Source organism: Podarcis tiliguerta (assembly GCF_965153285.1).
Source record: "Podarcis tiliguerta genome assembly, chromosome: 16".
Lineage (NCBI taxonomy): Eukaryota > Metazoa > Chordata > Lepidosauria > Squamata > Lacertidae > Podarcis > Podarcis tiliguerta.
Genome location: NC_139549.1, coordinates 5756141 through 5771103, shown reverse-complemented (window position 1 = coordinate 5771103; position 14963 = coordinate 5756141). Strand labels below are relative to the sequence as shown.

At 46.5% G+C, this 14963-nt stretch overlaps 1 long non-coding RNA gene across 1 annotated transcript in view; it reads left to right on the top strand.

Annotated features, from left to right (window-relative positions):
- The first annotated feature begins 11164 nt into the window (after positions 1-11164).
- LOC310666253 overlaps positions 11165-14963 on the top strand; it is a 278050-nt gene continuing 274251 nt past the window's right edge. Inside the window, exon 1 of the long non-coding RNA XR_014505810.1 lies at positions 11165-11625. This is a non-coding gene — a long non-coding RNA (uncharacterized lncRNA). The remainder of the gene's footprint in view (positions 11626-14963) is intronic.

The window sequence follows — 14963 nt, the reverse complement described above, 5'->3', positions numbered from 1 at the left end:
GGCAGAGATTAGATGCTAGAAGAGTTGTAATAGCAGCCTGTTAAAATAGCCTCCTTTCTCTTTGATGTGCAACAGCAATACATTTTGCCTCCAACGTTGGAGGCAGCTATCCGGTCATTAGGATATTTTATGGCATATGCCAGCTGAAGCAATCAGACAACCATCTAATATGGTGATTGCCCTGTGGCTCTCTCCAGAAGGACTCAGGGGGCATCAAAGTTCAGTTCAGTTGGCTTTTGGGCAACAGTATCCCCCAGATTAGAGACGCGGGTGGCGCTGTGGGTAAAACCTCAGCGCCTAGGACTTGCCGATCGTATGGTCGGCGGTTCGAATCCCCGCGGCGAGGTGAGCTCCCGTTGTTTGGTCCCAGCTCCTGCCCACCTAGCAGTTCGAAAGCACTCTTAAGTTCAAGTAGATAAATAGGTACCGCTTTATAGCGGGAAGGTAAAGGGCGTTTCCGTGTGCTGCGCTGGTCCCGGCTTGCCAGAGCAGCTTCGTCACGCTGGCCACGTGACCCGGAAGTGTCTCCGGACAGCGCTGGCCCCCGGCCTCTTAAGTGAGATGGGCGCACAACCCTAGAGTCAGACACGACTGGCCCGTACGGGCAGGGGTACCATTACCTTTACTTTATTCCCCAAATTAATTGAAATTATTGAAATTGAAATACTTTATTGTCACTTGTACAACTTGTATACAGTGAGATTACACGAGCACCCCCCACTCAGCTCATTTAGTCTTAATGCCCCTCGTTTACTGACGCACACCCACCAAACCCAAAAGTCAGCTGCCCTGTTGTTATCTTTTCATTCAGCAGCCTAACAGCCCATGGATAGAAGCAGTTCTTTACCCTGTTGGTGCGACTAATCGTGCTTCTATATCTTCTGCCTGAGGGCAGGAGATCAAGAAAGTGCCGGCTGGGGTGTGAATCATCCCTGAGAATTTTCCTCACTCTCCTGAGGCAACGTTCTTCTGCTATTTCATCCAGCAGATTCACCGGACAGCCCATAATATCTTATGCTGTATTCACCTCTATAGGCACTTCCTATCAGATGATGTCAAACCAGCGTATCACACCGTGATGCAGTATGAAAGGACACTTTCTATTAGCCAATAAAAGTGACCCGCCTAGTCCAGCATCCTGTTCTCACAGTGGCCAACCAGTTGCCCAAAAGGGAAAACTGTAAGCATGACCTGAGCACAAGAGCAGCTCTCCCCATCCTCTCCAGTAATTGGTATTCAGAATGCATTACTGCCTCTGGGTGTGGAGTCAGAGTTTAGCCATCCTGGCTGGTAGCCATTAATAGCCTTCTCCTACATGAAAATACTGCATCTCTCTTTGTGTTTCTCACACAGTGGCGGCAGCCACACAACCTGTTATGTACTGAAGTTCTCACCCTGGGCCAGCAGGGGGGTACTGTAGATAGTTTTCACTCAGGTCCACATATGCAAATAAGGGATTGAAAGTGACGTTCAGTGATTGGATAGTTACAGAAAGTGTTACAGTTGCATTGTAGTGGAGCTCTATATAAGCAGGCTGGCTGAACCCTCAGTTCAGTTCTGTTCTGGCCTGTGAATAAACAAGAGCTGTTTGAAGAATCGCTGTGTCGTCTGATATGTTCACCCACAACTTAACACAACCATTTTGGGCAGCAAAAAAAATGACACGCTGCTGCTGGATTCTCCTTACGCAAATTGAACATGCCAAAGCCACCTCTGAATTTTAAGAAGCTTACTTTTGCTGAATTCCTGCTGGCTCCCACCTTGACAGGAAGACCTGCCATTTCCACCCCCTGTGTTGAGAATTGCTGGAGCAATTCTCTTTTGTAAGAAATGCATAGCTGCTGCTTACACACGGTGTATTTTATGGGGGAGTGGCCCTGCTTTGCTGGGTCACATTTTCATGTTGTTTTGAGAATCATCAGATCTAAGATATAAAATAAATGTTCATAAATGTACAAAACACATACATAAATATATAAACCTCATGTCTGAAACAGTACATGAAAACAGTCCTGAAACCATTTTGACTCTCCCAAATTGACCTCAGATGTTTCTCTGCAAGGAGGAAGGAAATGGGAAAACCTAGCCCTTGTCCCTTTGCTCACAAATCCTGTCTTAAGGGCGTATCTGTGTGTGAATAGCGTGAGCCTGTGACCTGAGTATTTACCATCACAAAAGACTGTCCAGGATGCCCATGTAAAAGCAATCAGTGACCATTATCAGGATCCTGGCAGACAGGTTTTCTGCTGTAGACCGCATCCTTCTGTGATAGATGTATGATGCCTTAGGGGGTGGCCTTGAGCTACAGGGTGGCAATTTCAAAAGTCTATATAAGAGCTTGCACACCATTGTTCTGGGTTCCTCCTCCCTCCTGCATGTGGTGAGTGGGGACCCTGTTGCAATAGTTCCTTGAATAAAGATCAGGCTTACTAGCTGCTTTGCTTCTCAATATTCTCTGCTTGGCCTCTGTTATTTTCTCCTACCGATAGAGAACCTACATAAGGACTCTATACGGGCTCTTGGGTACCCCATAATGTTAATGTTGTAGCTTAATCTTGTTTTTTAAGTTGTATTTTAATCAACTTGTTTTTATTATTGATTGTTAGCCGCCCTGAGCCCTGTCTTGCCTGGGGAGGGCGGGGTATAAATAAAATTTATTATTATTATTAGGGGGAAAGGAGCAGTTTTTTCTTATAACAATGTGCACCATGAGCAAAAACTCTTCCTCTTCCCCCCCCCCCATTCAGCTTCCTCACCCAAATTTAGAAAAGCTGACCTTTTTTAACGCAACAGATTAGGCAGCAAAAAAGGGGTGGGCGATTGCAGCATTTCTAGAGCATGCATCTGTTCAGCCAGGGGGTGGTTGGGGACTAGTTTCAGTCTGAATAGATGAGCAAAACCTTTCGCACTCTCCCTCTCAGCCCACTCCATCCAGCTTCTTCCTTTTTTTCCAGAACCCAGAACACCTAAGTTTCTTTTTAGCAAAGCAAAACAGCTGTGCAATCTCCCCTCGTGTTTATGACACATGGAGCAGCTGCTCAATAGGGTTTTTTTTGGCTTGTTTTAACCCAAATTGATTCACTCTATCTGTCTCTGTGTACTTCCTCTCTGCTGTTGTTTAGTCATTTAGTCGTGTCTGACTCTTCATGACCCCCTGGACCAGAGCATGCCAGGCACTTCTGTCTTCCACTGCCTCCCGCAGTTTGGTCAAACTCATGCTGGTAGCTTCGAGGACACTACCCCACCATCTCGTCCTCTGTCTTCCCCTTCTCCTTGTGCCCTCAATCTTTCCCAACATCAGGGTCTTTTCCAGGGAGTCTTCTCTTCTCATGAGGTGGCCAGAGTATTGGAGCCTCAGCTTCACGATCTGTCCTTCCAGTGAGCACTCAGGTCTGATTTCCTTCAGAATGGAGAGATTTGATCTTCTTGCAGTCTATGGGACTCTCAAGAGTCTCCTCCAGTACCATAATTCAAAAGCATCAATTCTTCGGCGATCAGCCTTCTTAATGGTCCAGCTCTCGCTTCCATACATCACTACTGGGAAAACCAGAGCTTTAACGATACGGGCCTTTGTTGGCAAGGTGACGTCTCTGCTTTTTAAGATGATGTCTAGGTTTGTCATTGCTTTTCTCCCAAGAAGCAGGCATCTTTTAATTTTGTGACTGCTGTCACCATCTGCAGTGATCCTCTCTAGGAGTCAAATTATATGACTTTAAGCCTTCTCTTTCCAAACAGCATCGCCTTGACATAGGTTTCCCCAGCCCCCTCAAATTGTAGTTGCAGAGACACAATCAGAAGGTCAGCCAGCGGGGTGTTTAAATCTTTCTCTCCAGCCCCATAACCCAGATGGACGGTCTTTTTGAAATTTCCCCCACTTCCAGATTGCGACAGGAGAGGGAGGAGATTTCCACCCTGTGGATCTGGATTGTCCAGCAACTTCCTTCTTTTAACAAACCTAAGTCAAGATATATAATTATCTTAAAATTTAAAGGTAAAGGTAAAGGGACCCCTGACCATTAGGTCCAGTCGTGACTGACTCTGGGGTTGCGGCGCTCATCTCGCTTTACTGGCCGAGGGAGCTTCCGTGTCATGTGGCCAGCATGACTAAGCTGCTTCTGGCGAAACAGAGCAGCGCACAGAAGCGCTGCTTACCTTCCTGCCGGAGCGGTTCCTATTTATCTACTTGCACTTCGTGCTTTCGAACTGCTAGGGTGGCAGGAGCAGGGGCAGAGCAACGGGAGTTCACCCCGTCGCGGGGATTCGAACCGCCGACCTTCTGATCGGCAAGTCCTAGGCTCTGTGGTTTTGCAAAAAGGATACAACAAAAAATTATCAATTAAAAAAAAGTTAACAATGATCAAAGACCTTCAAAAATTTAAAATAACAATAGAATAAAAACATATGAAAACTCACATCAGCTTTCTAAACATTTAAAATATGTTTAGTGAGTACAGTGAAGACGCCTGACAGATATCAATAGGCGGGGAGATCCAAAGTATATATAAAACAATCATTTTTATTTTTTTTTCATTTTTTCATTTATTCTTTTCAAGTTTATACATTTCATTAGTTTTACAATCAATTTAACATTTCAGAATTTGACTTCCTCCCCCTCCCTTTCTGCGATTACTTAATTTTTTTTAAATATCTTTTGCATATCCAAATTCATTTCATTGCTTATTTAATTATCTACTGTAAATATATACTCTTGTGAAACAGCAGGTTATTACTAATGTTTCCTGCAGCGGCACCCGCCCTGTGGAACGCCCTCCCATCAAAAGCCAAGGAAATAAAAAACTGTCTGACTTTTAGAAGACATCTGAAGGCAACCCTGTTTAGGGAAGTTTTTAATTTTTGATATTTTATTGCTTTTTTATTGGGAGCAGAAGCCATGTGGCATGTTCAATTTCTGCGGCATTTTCGAAAACTGAAACATTTACTTCCAGGTTTACAGCGTTCGAAGACCGAAATGTCCGTCAACAGAGACATTCGGAAACCAAGGTTGGTTGGAAGAGATATGAAAGCCGCTTCTTTTCAATGCAGCTGCAATTCCTAGCCTGCCTTTGTCTTTTCTTCTTTAATACATAGGTCTGATATTTGCAGATATGCATCTGCGCATGTGAATTATTAGCACATCTGAGTCCAGGGCAGCTGGAGTCCAGAACGTCTGGTGTTAAATATTCACATTTTAAGACATACATAGGAAAGGCCAAGGAACAGATCCGATTTCACACGTTGATGGTTTTCCTGCTCTGTGGAGAGACTTGCTATTGCTGTGGGGGGGGTGTTTTCTGTGTTATTTGTTTGTTTTTGCCAACTGCGAGGTGCTAAGCAGCCCACAAACTGAGAAGAAAGACCCTGTGGTTTTGACATCCTGGCCTCTCCTTCCGTTCCTGCACAGATAAAGACTGGAGCTCAAAACACACAACTCAGATGTTGCCTGATGCCACAGAGAACAGGCACATCACATGGTAATCCTATCTGGACTACTGTAAAGCGCTGCACGTAGGGCTGGCCTTGAAGATGGTCTGGAGGCTGGAGCTAGTGCAGAGCTTGGCAGCTAGGTTGGTAGGGGGGAGAGCCCAATTGGACAGTTCAACACCAGTCCTGAAAGTGCTGCACTGGTTGCCATTCAAGGTGTAAATAAAAGGTAAAGGGACCCCTGACCATTAGGTCCAGTCGCGGACGACTCTGGGGTTGCGGCGCTCATCTCGCTTTACTGGCCAAGGGAGCCGGCGTACAGCTTCCGGGTCATGTGGCCAGAATGACTAAGCCACTTCTGGCGAACCAGAGCCCTGCATAGAAACGCCATTTACCTTCCCGCCAGAGCGGTGCCTATTTATCTACTTGCACTTTGACGTGCTTTCAAACTGCTAGGTTGGCAGGAGCAGGGACCGAGCAACAGGAGCTCACCCCATTGCAGGGATTTGAACCACCGACCTTCTGATCGGCAAGTCCTAGGCTCAGTGATTTAGACCACAGCGCCACCCGCATAGAAAGCCCAAAATGGCTTGGGACCCCAATCCCTGTAAAAAGCACTTTCCCCTATATCAACCACTTCAGACCCTGGAAGAGAGAAAGTTTTTAAACTGTTGTTGTTGTTGAAATGTTTGAAATGCCTTCTCAGTGATGCTTGTGCAATCACTTCCCTGGTAAAGTGTGTCTGTCTCCCTCATTACTGATATTCAATAGGGATTTAAAAGCCTTCCTGTACAACCCAGGTATTTGGCAATTGTTCCTGGCAATCTTGAGACCGCAGGTTAAAGGAAAGCTTTTTAACAGCTTTTTAGAATGCTTTTCAATGCTTGTATTATGGATGTGTTTGCTACTCCAGGCCCCTTCAGGGAGAAGGGCGGGATCAAGACTGAATCAACAAATCAATGGTAAAGGTAAAGGACCCCTGGACGCTTAAGTCCAGTCAAAAGCGACTATGGGGTTGTGGCGGTCATCTCACTTTCAGGCCGAGGGAGCCAGCATTTGTCCACAGACAGCTTTCCAGGTCATGTGGCCAGCATGACTAAACCACTTCTGGCACAACAGAACACCGTGATGGAAACCAGAGCCCACAGAAACACCGTTTACCTTCCCGCTGCAGCGGTACCTATTTATCTACTTGCACTGGTGTGCTTTCGAACTGCTAGGTTGGTAGAAGCTGGGACAGAGCAACGGGAGCTTACCCGTCGCGGGGATTCGAACCGCCGACCTTCTGATCGGCAAGCCCAAGAGGCTCAGTGGTTTAGACCCCAGCACCATTTGCGTCCCTAGCAACAAATCAATAAGTAATGGTCGTTGCAGGGATAATCAGGAGGTGTGCATAAAGAGCTCTGCACACTTTAAATATACTGTTGTGGGTTTGTAGGGTCTGTATGGATGATGCCCTTCCAGTTGTCAGGGTCCTGTACCCAATGAGGGTTAGAATCTAACAGCTGGAGAGATTGCTGAACTGGTCAGAAACTTTTCTCTGTAAGACAAAGCTGGCTACTTGAGTGCCCTCATCAACATCTCCAAAGAATGAGCTCAATTGCAAGAGCTACAACTAAGTGGTGGTCTCCTGCAGGCTAATGGATGGGTCTTTCCTTTGGCCCCTCTCCTAGCTGCTGGGTAGGAGAACTAAAGCCATCTGCATGTTTCCATCAGGAGGAGCATAAAAAGAGGATGGTGTCCTTCAGTTTAAATATATATTAAAAAATAAACAAATTGTCCAGTAGCACCTTAGAGACCAACTAAGTTTGTTATTGGTATGAGCTTTCATGTGCATGCACACTTCTGCAGATACACTGAAACAGAAGCCACCAGACCTTTATATATAGTGAGAGGGTGGGGAGGGGTATTACTCAGAAGGGTGGTGGGAATAGGTGATTGGCTGATAGGTGTGGTAAACCTGTTGACGACTGTTAATGACTGCAGTTGGTCTTACATGAAAACAGCAAGGGGTGAGATGGACAAAAATACTTTATCATGTATAATGCGATAAGAATCCAATGTCTCTATTCAGACCAGGTCTCTCCATGGTTTTAAGTTTGGTAATAAGTTGTAATTCAGCAACTTCTCTTTCCAGTCTATTTCTAAAATTCTTTTGTAATATGACAACTACTTTGAGATCTTGTATAGAATGTCCTGGGAAAATGAAGTGTTCTCCTACTGGTTTGTTAAACCTCCTTAGGAATCATGGGTAGGTTTAACAAAACAAAAAAAGGCCAATAAATCAAATAGCAAGAAAACCAACAAGAAAACTCTTGCAATGAAGAATACTTCAGGATCCAAATAGCCAGACAAGTTTTTGTTTTGTTTTTAAGAAAAAAAGTCTTAAACCATTTCTTAAGTGTGTGAGCTCAAATAGCATTTGGGAGGGGGCTCCCAAACTGAGGCGCCACCCATTGTGGCAAAGGACTCATCTACTAAGATTTCGGGACTTTCCAAAAGCACACACGCAAAAAACCTTTGGGCAGAGCATTCTAAGGAACCAGGAATCACCCAGTGAGATCATTCCAGGCTTCTAATTCACCAGAACTGGCCTCTCCCCCTCTTTGCAAGAGAGCCAGTGTTTTGCATATTTCTCCTCTCCTCTCTCTGCAAATGATGATAAGATAGCAGGTTCTGCATCAACAGCAAGGGGAATTGAACTAGACAAGTAACCAGTTGTCTGTGTGAAGGGGGTGGGGAGCAGGTGAGAGGGATTGTGGCTAAGAAAATGGGGAAGCTGCAAATATCTCTCGGTTGTGGGAAAACCAGGATGTCTCTGAGTGGCTCCAGGATGAGCAGCGGCCTTTCTGCAAATATAATTTGTTGCTCGTGCTGGCCCCACAGCTTTTGCTTATCTTACCACAAGGTTGTTAATGTGCCAGAAATGATATGAGTCAGATTGCCAGTGCAGCTGCCCAGGGCAGTTGGGACTGCAATAAAATATATGGCAAAATAATAATAATAAAAGGTGGAGATTATTGGGAGAGCAAACAGGTGGGGAACATTCAGTTGGAGGGTGTGTCTGAATAGCAGTTGATGGAAAGCACAGGGTGGATACAGCTGCTCTTGGGCTCGAATCCTGCTTGTAAGCCAGATAAAAGAGACATCTGAGGTGGGCCAGTTGTGAGAAAAAGATGGGTCATTGGCTATGACCCTGCAGACTCATCTTATGGCATTCATTCTGTTGTAAATAAAAATATGCCCTTTTCCCTTATGGGGTATCCAAGAGCCCATATAGAGTCCTTACATAGGTTCCCTATTGGTAGGAGAGAATAACAGAGGCCAACCAGAGAATATTGAGAAGCAAAGCAGCTAGTAAGCTTGATCTTTATTGATCTGTTGCAACAGGGTGCTCCCCTCACACGCAGGAGAGGAAGAGGACCCCCAAAATTGCTGTGCAAGGGCTTATAAAGACTTTTGAAATTCCCCTTCCCTAGATCAGGACCACCCCCAGAAACATTATGCCTACATCACAGAAGGGGTGTAACCTAAGACCACCCCTCAGATACATCCCACCTACATCACAGAAATTTAAATGTTGTTTTTCTCCTGTCACAGTTTATCTCCTGTCTGGCAAGTTACTTGATTGGATTGCCTGGGGTGCCTGGCCATTCTTTTGTAGTGGTAAAATACTTATTTCCTGGGCCAGGTCACAGGCTCACACCTTATTCAAACAGACATATCCTTGAGACATGATTTGTGAGGAAAGAGACAATGGGGAGGCTTTTCCAGTTTAACCTTGCAGAGAACGGATTTGGTCAGTTTAGGAATCAAAATGGTTCCAGGTTGGTCTTCCTGTGCTGATCTATGTATGTGCAGTTATGAACATTACCATATATCTAATATCATAAAATTCCTATCACATTATTTTACAACAATTCCAAAGGCTGCCAATGGTCTTTGGAAACCCGCACTAGGAACCATTTGCTCTGGAAAGCTGAAGGCCTCATCTGCCTGTGGTTTCCAACAGCTGGTCTTCAGACACATCACTGCCTCTGACCACGGAGGGCACCCTCAGAGGCTTCACAGGTGGCAGGAGAAGATCTCGAGGTCACGACTGCACCCTTGGGTGCCACACCGGTGGCCCAAACCTTAAGGAACATTGTTACATGCCACCCCAAGCTCTGAGAGGTGAGGGACTCCAGCGGTTCCAAGCAGGTTTCTAGATTCAGTTTCTACCTGAGGCTGGAGCAGAGCCCAGCAGAGACTGTGGTGTCTTTAGGATATATGTTTTTATTTACACACCTGTGCAACCGGAGCATAAGATGGAGAGGCTCACAGCACTAATACCCCCAAAGATCTCCGTGTGTCACCACTTAGGATCCAGCACAGAGCAAACATGTCCCTGTGCCTGCAGCTTCCAGCCTCCTTGCAGCCCAGCTCTCTCTCACTCTCTCTGGCTTTTGTTCTCCTACCTAGCAACTGCCAGGCTTCCAGGAATTTTCTCCCCCCCCCCCCCCCGCAGCAGATAAGAAGATCAAACAAAAGGAACGGCTTGCTAGTTAGAATCTTTAATCACCACCGTGAGAGAACAAAAAACACATCTCCTAGAAATGGGTCAGTTGGCGGGGAAGTGAGAAATATTCCTCTTTTCACCGGAGGACTGATGGAGAGTACGTTCTTGTCTTTCTTCTGGTGAATGTGCAGCACTAAAGCTTTATTTTTGAATGCAGTTCTTCTCAGAGAATACCAAGGTCTTTGTCGTGAGCCAAAAAGTTCCCCAAGCGCAGACGGCTATGATGTCGCTGCAAAGATCCTGACCATCACTTCTGCTCCCAATTAAGGCTCACTCACCACCACCCCTGTCCCTATTAATCTACGTCACTCCCACATCTTGTAATCTGAGTTTGTAATCTCTGCGCTTTCTGTTCTGACACTTTCTGAGCTCTCTGGGACTTTGGAGACGGTGGCGAGGGAGGGTTGAATGCTGTCCAGAGACTGTGAATCTGTTAACTCTCTGTCTTCTAATGTTTCTTCTGCTAGCTGTTCCCCATCCAGTATTTCCCAGCTTCTGCCTTCTGAACTATGCCCCTCTGCAAACCGCTGTTCCAAATCTATACAGTGGTACCTCCGATTACGAATGGGATCCGTTCCAGAGGCCAGGCCGTATCCTGGAAATTTCATAACCGGAGGACTGCTTCTGCACATGCGCGAGCAGCAAACCCACTTCCGGGTTTGACATGTTAGCAACCCGAAGATAACGTAACCCGAGGATCCACTGTACTGTCCTCCTGCTCCTGGGAAGAATCAGGATTAGGGTCAGGAGGAGGGGGTGGCTCTCACCATTCTTCCTCTGTGTAGCCCTCCTCAGCATGGTCCCTGACATCAACTAGGTAAGGGGGCAGAAGAAGAAGAGTTTGGATTTGATATCCTGCCTTTCACTTCCTTTAAGGAGTCTCAAAGCGGCTAACATTCTCCTTTCCCTTCCTCCCCCACAACAAACACTCTGTGAGGTGAGTGGGGCTGAGAGACTTCAAAGAAGTGTGACTGGCCCAAGGTCACCCAGCAGCTGCATGTAGAGGAGCGGAGACGCGAACCAGGTTCCCCAGATAACAAGACTACCACTCTTAACCACTACACCATACTAGCTCCAGAAGAAGGGCCCAACCATTAGCCCGCAAGGCACAATTACTTAGGTGCAACTCTTGCAACCCGGCTTGTTCTTTGGGGATGCTGATGAGAACACTTAAGTGTCCAGCTATGGTCCTCGTCTTATAAGTTCAGGAACCTCCTCCTCTGCTGGATTCACCAGGTACAAGACTCCAAGAACTGGAAGGGACTCAGGCATCATCTAGACTGACCCAGCTCACACACGCACCCCAAACCTACAACATCACGTTCTGCTGAGGTGCTTCTGCTTGCAATGCCGCTGTCTTAAACAAACCAGACACTTTTCTGCTCAGAGGATGACGACTGCTGAAATCTAACTGGAAACTGAAGGGAGGGAGAATGGCAGAAGTCCAGCTGAGCTGAACTGGGGTATTTTGGTTAGGGCTGCACAGCTGGAATCTCCCGAGTTTGAAAAACAGGAAGGTCGTCTTTGGGTCAGGAAGCACGTAGCAAGGGAGGAAAATTTACAGAACACTGGATCCACAGCTGTGAATGAGGAGAAAACGAAACTCACACAAGAACTTGGTTTTAAAAGTGTTGATATTGGCATGAGTGTCCAAACAGATTTGATGAAGTGAACATGTGTGAAGTTGTTGGACTTTTTAAAGGATTTTAGCTGACACAAGGGCCGAATTAAACCGACCAGACGGCCGGATTAGGCCCCTGGGCCAGACTTTGCACATGCCTGGCTTAGGGTCAGTGAACTTCAGAAACCACTTGCTCACAAATGGATTTCCCACCTTTTCTTCTCTGATCAGCTTCAGGGGCACACACACACACACCCCGGTATCAACCAGGCATTTAAAAGAGACAGGGTCTCCTCAGTGACAGCACCAGGATTGGAAAATTCTTCTAGATTCCCTCTCTTCTCTGGCAGATTTAGGTTGGGCATCACTGAAGAAGAGGGACCATTCGCATAAAAGTTGCATTTTCCGATTTAATACCGATGGAGGCAAACTTAGAAGCTGGTATCAAAATTTAAATAGAAACACAAAACACCTCACCTTAGTAGAGAAGACTGCAACCTGCAGGCCATCCCATTTTGCTGCCCAGGTGCTGACAACGCACCTTGCCCCTTTCTAAAATGTATTTATTGGTGTGCGTTTTTCTTTTAGTAGCAAAGAATAAAATCTACCAAAGAATAAAATATAATAAAACTGGGATTAATGGGTTTTCTCAGGACGGTGGAGGTTGTGTGTGCTGTGTCCCATTGAGGTAGCAGTCGTGGCACTCGCCCTTCAGATAGAAAATGTTCTGTGGTGGTGTCAAAAAATGGGGGGGGGGTGTCATGGAGGGTCAGTTGGCGGGGAAGTAAGAAACATAGCTGTCAAGCGTCCCTTATTTGGCGGGACAGTCCCTTATCCCAAGGCCATGTCCCGCTGCTATTCCTTATTGATGATGTCCCTTAAATAAGCTATTGAAGGTAATGGGGCCCTTTCTATGTCCAGCTGTCCTTTGTCAACAGCAAATTGTTGCCGGTTTTTTTGTGTTGAATATATGCTATATGGTAATTTATGGACCTAATAGGTATCTAAAGCCATTTGCACGAAACAAAATATGTATTTTATCAAAGTAATTGTTGATCCCTTATTTTGGCTGCTGATCCCTTATTTTCAAGGCTGCTGGTCCCTTATTTTCAAAGCTGTTAGTTGACAGCTATGGTAAGAAATATTCCTCTTTTCACCGGAGGACTGATGGAGAGTACATTATTGTCCTTCTTCCGGTGAATGTGCAGTGCTAGAGCTTTGTTTTCGAATGCAGTTCTTCTCAGAGAATACCAAGGTCTTTGTCGTGAGCCAAAAAGTTCCCCAAGTGCAGACGGCTGTGATGTAGCTGCAAAGATCCTGACCATCACTTCTGCAAACCCAACCGCGAGGCTGCTGAGCAAGGCCGAGACCTTGAGGCCCCTTCTGGTTTCTCATCCCTCTCACGCCTGAAGGCCACCACCCCTGAGCAGCCACAAGTAGGCCACCCTCTGACCACGACGCCCACACGACAGGCTCGGCCGTTGCTTTGGAGCAGCCGAGCGGTGCAGATGTCTCCATCCTCTGCTCTCGGGTTGGCAAGACAGCAGGCTGTGAGAATGTCTGCGGAGAGGAGAGACGCAGTGCATTTTGACCCAAGTTCTTGCAACCGATTGCTGAACACCGAAGGCTAGCGGCGTGCTTTTTTGTGATGTGTTTTCAGCTTTTGTGAGAATAGAGAGCATTCCCTGCCCCCTTCGCTTTGAGAAGACGGCTGTCTTGCTTTAGTTTCAGATTCAAAGCTTCCTCATAAGAAAACCTTCCGTACTGAGCCCATGACCTTTTCCTACAAACAAAAGCAAGGTTTTCGTCTGCATGGTCCTGAATAAAACCTTCTTTTCAATAGGGAACTGTCTCACGCTGTATCAGTCCATTGTTACTGAAATATACTCAGAATAGAGAGTGGATTTCATGCTTTTTATTCGGCTCATAGTGGTAAGGAGGAATGGAAGTTTCCCCAGAATATCTGCTTTATATACATTATTTACACGATGGGTCCCACGTGATTAGCTAATTCCGGGATTCACCTGTTGGCCAATCATGCTGCAGATTCACTTCCACCTGGAGCTGGATTGGGTGGCTCCTGTGGACCAATCAGACTGCTGCATTCTGAATCCTATTGTTCTACGACCAATCAGACTGCTGCCTTTTGGATCCTATTCAACTCAGTACATAACAGTTTTGGAGTTGCCAGGGACTGAACCTGAAATCTGTTCCATATAGAACAGGTGCTTGACCATTAAGAACATAAGAAGATCTTGCTCGATCAGGCCAATGGACCATCTAGTCCAGCATCCTGTTCTCACAGACCCTCCAAGTGTCCCTATCTACAGGACCGCCTCTCCTGGTATGCCCCGCAGAGGACCTTAAGGTCCATAAATAGCAACACCCTAGAGGTCCCGGGCCCTAAGGAAGTCAGATTAGCCTCAACCAGAGCCAGGGCCTTTTCAACACTGGCTCCGGCCTGGTGGAACGCTCTGTCTCATGAGACCAGGGCCCTGCAGGATTTGATTTCTTTCTGCAGGGCCTGTAAGACAGAGTTGTTCTGCCTGGCCTTTGGCTTGGAATCAACTTGATCCCCTCCCCCTCTTTCCTTTTTCCTTTCTCCTTCTGTGATGGAACTCCTATTTGGGGACTTCCCTGGCTTTTTTCTGGCCCTCGTAGGACCAGTCTGGATAGTTGGTCTTGGTGAAGATTTGACGTTTTCATTCCCCAAAAGTTTTTGATTTGAGTTTCTACTGAAATGAGGCTGCATTTTAATGTTGTATTTTAATCAATTGTTTTATACCTGGTGTTAGCCGCCCTGAGCCCAGTTTTGGCTGGGGATGACTTCCGGGGGCGGCGCGAAACCGTGATGGCGGACCTCTTCGAGTTCTGAAGAGGGGCACCGCAGAAAAGGGTTGCTCGCGACGGCGCAGCGACAACCCATCAAGAGAAACCACGGGCAGAGTGAGTCCGTGGCCGTGGGACCCGGCGGGCACCTGGAGCGACCCCGAAATCACGAAAGGAACCCCGTAAGGGGCTCCGGAGTGAAGGAGGGGGAGCGGTGCTGTGGGTTCATCGCTCTTTCTGCGGAGGCGAAGCCGCGCGGCTGTCACGGATGAGCGCTGATCCTTCTTCCAAGAAACATCGGGCTGAAACATCAAACCCGTGAGTAAGGACCTAAGATCCTACAAATTAATTCGGAAAATTTGGCTGAAAACGGGAGACGAGAAAGAGGAAGTCCGTCTTCCGGCACTGCTTGCAAGATCAAAGCAGATGATCTAAAGAGCGGAAAGCGCTGTGAGTAGAGAAGCTTTCAAGCTTTAAATTGGGACTTTCGTGCACATTGGAAACTTTCCTTTTAAGAATAAATACAGCATAAAT